This window comes from Coloeus monedula (genome assembly GCF_965178545.1).
Source record: "Coloeus monedula genome assembly, chromosome: 3".
NCBI classification, from domain to species: domain Eukaryota; kingdom Metazoa; phylum Chordata; class Aves; order Passeriformes; family Corvidae; genus Coloeus; species Coloeus monedula.
In genome coordinates this window covers 99951862-99958010 of record NC_138783.1, presented here as the reverse complement: position 1 = coordinate 99958010, position 6149 = coordinate 99951862, and positions in this window count along the sequence as shown.

Below are 6149 nucleotides of genomic sequence, written 5' to 3'. Positions count from 1 at the left end.
ACCATGCTGCAGCTCTGCAAAGCAAGCCTGCACCTATTCATCCTTTTGTTCCCACTCAGTCTCAACCCACATTCCCAAATGACAGGAAAAATAATATTGCAATTACATATTTGAAATCCTAACCTGAATAAAAGCAGCAGGGCAGGGATGACAGCCCCAGGCCTTGATCCTCCTTTATTCACCCAGATTTTTACATCTGCTGACTTCAAAGGAGATAGTCCTGATTTACACAGAGGTAGGTACAAGCCCATGAATCTTCACTTTCCAAAGATTCAAACCCAAGTGAAGCAGGAGCCCCTGTGAGAACAGCTCAGCCTTCCCATTAAATCATGTCTTTGGAGAAAGCACTTTAGCTGCTAGCAAAACTGCAGTTTCTCATGAGCTGTTTCCCAAGGCCAGCACAGGTGTGTTTTAAAATGTCTGGTTCTTTTAAAATGTATGGCTCAATAACATTCTTCTTGGGTGAATTGTTCAGGCAATGCACTGCTGTTTCCTCCAAGCAGTGTGGGAACAATTCTCTTAGCATGTGCTGTGTTACTTTTGTAAAAATCATGAGAGTCGCAGATACACAAGTTACGATATAATGCTCTAGCATAAGACTATTGTTCTTGGACTTCCATTTAAAAATGGGTAATAGCTAAAAAGTTTAGAAGTCTGCTTCCTTTAACTGTCCTAATGTACCTAGTTATTTGAACTCATGGAGATTTTTCCTCTTAAGGAATATCACCTCCTTTCTTTTTAATACACACAGACAGATAGTAATTAGGAGTATTCCTTAAAGTTATGAACTCTTAGAATAGCTTACAATCAAGCCTCTAAAGGGCAGCAAATGGAGGCTTTGTGTTTTGTATAGCCTTTGAATAGGAAAAAAACCAGCTACAGCTGTTTAGATCACTGAAACATGTAATAAATGACAGCTAACTGCAACATGACAGGATGGGAATAGTTTTCATTAGTAATTTTTTACTTCACCCTCATTTTTATTTTACTTGGAAAACAGACAATTCCACTTGAAAATGTTTCTCTGTTATCTTTCTATTCCTTCACCCTTCTTTCTATTTTCAGTCTCATTTTAAATTTTTAAATATTATAGTTGCAAGAAGTGTGTGTTTCAAAAAGTTGTCTTTTTTTAAAAATTATTTTCTTAAAAATGACTGTTTTCAGGATGTGCACAAAAAATGAAATGAAAAGTCAAAATGAAATATGGCAGCTTGAATGTTGAGAATATTTTTGAAGTAGAAGATAAAGAAGGAATGCAGATAAACCTGTCACTCTTCTACAATTACTGAATTATTTGATTTCATTATTCTGGGCTTAATAGCATTGCTCTCTAATTAAAACAGCACTAGAAGACCTGATTAAGGAGCACAAGCAGAGAGATAGTAGATTATTTTAGGATAACCCTGGAACGAGCTCCCTTTAATAGTAGTAATATATATATTCAACCTCATTAATGTCAGCTTGGGGGTTTGGGGGTTCTTTTTAATTTTTATTATTATTATTATTAATATTGTGTGTCCTCACTAACAGTAGTTTCCAGCCTAGAAATATATGTCTCTCTTTGGAAGCCTAGATTCCTTATGGAATTGGGAAAAAGTCCACCCTGTGGCAGTGTGAAGGTGGTGCTAACACAGTGAGGCTGTCTCCCACCAGCAGAGGATTATTTGATCTATCGTTCTGTCATCTTGTTTATGCAAGTAGTAGTGATAGCAAGAGGATGAAATAGATTCATCCAGATTTGTAGGTATAGGAAGATGTGGAAAGCCTCTTTGTTGCATTTGTAATTACAACCAGTGGCACAGCCAGCCCAGAACTAGAAATTAGCAAAAGGCAATTTGTTCCTTACTACAATCAGTAACACATCCCTTTAATTTCTTCTAGTGACTGTGACCTCTGTCTCACTTTGTCCATCAGTTTACATCCACATGCTCCTTGAACATTTGTTGAAGTTGCAGTTGAAAATATTGGGGCTTTTTTTACCTATTAGGTTTTAATCAAACAAACATTTTTTTAAAACACACATTGCTGATATAATGTCAGCAGGTTATGGCAGAGTGTAGAGATGAGGAACAAGGTAGGACCTAGAACAGGTCCCGGTTGAGTTCAGAACAGAATAATATTGTTTCTCTTCTAACAGTGTAGTCATAGGATTACTACATTGCATATATTTAGGAACACAGGGTTTATTATTAAGAAAGTGCCCTCAGTTATGCAGTAAATTCTAACAAATGCAAGAACAATTGAGGAAATTAGGAGAAAACTTTGAATTATATACACAAAAAGAAAAAGAGAAGAAAAAGTTGTTTATTTGCTATCAATAGTTCGAATTTTCCTGCTTCCTTCCATGGAGAGGATGAAACAGGAATGATTTGTCTTTCCATTCTTATGAAGTCACTGCTCCATATTAGTGTTACTTGGGAATCTCTCAGGATCAAGAAATTTAATAGGAAAAAGTACAGAGTTCTCGATAGTCTTGAAGTCTGCATAAGCCATTAGCCAGTTTCAAGGCTGAATTACCATCAAGTTATGAACACTTTCATGTATATTTAACTGTGCCAGTAGAAACATGTAGCATTAAAAAAAAAAGTGATCAATCAACTACAAAGCTGCTACTTGGTACAGGGAAAGGAAAATATTTTTATGGACCAGTACTCGTGCTGGTTCTCATGCAGACAGGAGGCCTAAGACCTGAAAACCTTTTATCTATTTTTGGAATTCAAAAGCTCTGCAAATCATCCTGAGGGGCTGGTTGGTATATGGGGGTACAACTCACCCTAAAAGTGTTCCCACTCTACCAGTTTTTCCTGCTTCCCCACAAGTAGAAGCAAGCCAGATCCCAAAGGTCTTAATCTCTAATCCGTCCCTGGCATTTCTCATGGCAGGGACAGTAAAGGCACAGGATGGCCCTTGACTCCACATCTTGTGTGGCAACAGAATTATGCTATGAAGTTTTAAACAGGCTTCTCTGGGATAGAACTTGACCCCACAGAAAGAGAGGCCGAACTGGCTGCAGTAGCAAGGTCTGATTTCTCAAGTAGCTTCTCCAGCTTCTGCCAGAGTCAGGAAAAGGAAGGCAAATCTGCTGCAGGACAGGCTATGAGGATGGCACATTTTCTAAAGGCATGTCCAAAAGGATCAAAGGGAAAATTTTAAGTGTTATTTATCCTCATAGGAAGGTCTGCATAAGGAGAATGGATACATTTTTCCATGTTTCCATGGAAGCCTGGAAAGCTGCCTCCTTATGTGTCAGGTTTGGCAGTACTTGTGGGCAGGCAGTCCCTCACTTCATTTGAAGAGAAAAAAATAATTTTCCCATAGTTTTTCTTCCCATTTTCCTAAAAGTCTGACAAATGGGGAAAAAAAATTGTCAAATTCCATTGCATGAAGGCTCATACCACTGATCTTCATTGTCGAAGCAAAGGAAATGCAAAAAATAAAGAAAATTATTTTAAAAAAACCAAATGAACAAAAACCAAAGAAAATGCAACAAAACCTCTGTGTGCAAAACTGTTATTTGTTACAACTGACATATCTGAAATTTTTATTTGCTACTATTATAACAGTAGCAGATTAATAGTACTATTATGATAGTAGCAGAAACAAATTGGAGGATTTATGATGACTGGTACTCCGATAATGAAAGAGAGAAATAGAAGTTGAAGGCAGAAAGAACATCCTTGGGAAATACACCTAGGAAAGCAAAAACAAAAAGCATTGCTAGCCCAGTGCAGTGAGTCTGGTAGAAGCTCAGCTGGAAGACTGCAAAATTCTGGTCTAAAAGAAAGGTGATATTCAGTAACACAGGATCAGATAAAGGCTTGTCCTAAGGGAAAGCCAAGGAAGAGCCTACATTAGAAGGGCAGATGTAAATGTGGCAGTGCAGCTGTTACTGTCTGAATGGAGATAAGAAAGTGGTTGTGCTTGTAAATATATTATGAGGGATAGCCCTAGGAAAGGCGAGTAACAGTTCTGAGTAAAAGTCAAAATGGTACAAGAATAAATGCAGTGTGCTTGTTTATGAACAGTTAGGTCTATAGAAATCAAGAAGGTTACTTTGTATGATGGCAAGAAGAATAAAGAAACCTTGCTGTTTTGAGATGAAGTTTTGTGTGTGAAATTAATCACACTTCAGTCTAAATGACCAAATATTAGTCAACTAGGCATAAGCATGTTTTCTAGGCATCTCCCATAAGGAATGGGAAATAAACAGCACCTGCAAGTGTCCATTCCAGATATTCCAGCCACCTAACTCAGAACAGGGAGACTCTTACTCCGTGCCTGAACTTTAACCATTGGTTGTATGAGGAGTCACAAACAGCTAGAGTGTATTTGATACCTGTCTTTTAGATAGCTAAAGCCGGATCAAGTGACTACCACTCTATATATTTAGCAAATGGTATATTGACATTTTTATAGTGTAAATCCATTTCTTTGGATATAATACAGAAATTTATATACAGCTTCTGACTTAAAATCCTTACTGTCCTGAAGTATGAAGGCGATTTTTCTCTGCCCTTAGTGAAGCCTAGATTTTGCCTCTTAAATATGAATAAGGTGAAATATTGTAGGTCAAAGTCATATTAAATGTAGACATCTCTTAACAAGGACTATTCTAGCCACTGAGCCCTTGTTTTTTCACAAGAAGTCATTTACAATAATGCTTCAGTAAAATGTCCATTCAGGCAGTGTCAACAAATAAATACAATTTTATTTGACCACAAAACAAACTGGCTTGCAGATTATATGTATTCATATGTATTCTATTGCACTGATCCTGTGCACAAGTATTTTAGATCCTAAATTGGTTTGCTTACCCAATGCTGCAAAATGCTACACATTAATAGCATTGCCAGGGCCAAATGATTTGGCTGTGGTATGGAATCAAGAGCTCCTCAGCAAAACTGTCCTCTAACAGAGAAGTAGCCAACAGTTACAAGAAATGCATAAGAGATAGCTGAGAAGTGTTGGCTCTTTAATATGTAAGTTGGATGCTGAGGTCTAAAATACTTGTTTTTCTATGTTATTTATTTACATCTTCTGCAAAGGAAATAGTTAGTTCTCCAAAGGATAACTGGAAATCCTTTTGATATTCATGGTAGATTGTTTTGGATGGTTACCATCCACAAAATCTTAATGAGAACAGAAAAATATTCTGTAGATGGATGTAAATATCCCTTTTCCCAGGGTTTTAACTTAGACTCACCTCTCTATATTGTACAGATCACTTTCAGAGGTTTCATTTTATCTATTTCTAAACAGCATGAGTATTTATCTAATGATGCTGTGGTGAGGTATGCTTCACTCTTCAGGTTAATAGAGTGCACAGTTGAAAAAATATTTACATGCAAAGTATTGTTAACTGCTTGTTCATAAAAGGGAAGGAAATGACTCAGGCTGGAAAAAATTTTAAGTTAAACTTGTTGATGCTCTTCAGGCTGATAGAAAAAGAATTCTCAAATAAAAGGTGAGAGTTTCTGAAGGAAGCACTTTTTGTTGTGGAAAGGATTAATGATCCAGGAAGGTCAACTGAGGAAAACTGTCAGAAACTCACTCAAACTAGGGAAATATTTTGTAAAAGTCTTGACAAAGAAGAATTTAGTGGGCTTAAAGTCATGGTGAAAGATATAGCCTGGTGTGCTTTGGAGGGACCAGTCTGAGGATTTCTATTTACAGAGAATATGGGAATAGCTTGTGAAACTGCACTGGCCCATCCTGCTTAGGGGTCTTGGAGTTGGAAGCAGCATCAGAAAATAATGGAATTGAAATACAAGTCAAGAAAGAAGGAACTGGGAACAGGATATAGCACAACAAAAAAATTTCTGTAAAATGTGTCTTCTTACTGCTGGATTTGTAACATTGTTGAGTACTGAAATGGAGACAGCTTTTAAACTGTAACTTATTTTCACAGGTTGTGGCAATGTGATTCATTACTTTTGTTAATTTTATTACTTTAACAAAAGTGTTCCTTCATTTCTGGTGCCTAAATCTCTATCCACTTACAATGTTGATTTATGTGTAAGCAAGGCCTTACATCCTTAGGTATTTCCCAATCCATAGAAGCATGGAATTAATCCTATCTTCTCATAAACTCTGGGCTCTTCCAACAGCACTGTAAGGAACGCAGAGACACTTTTTCCTGTCTCTAGTTG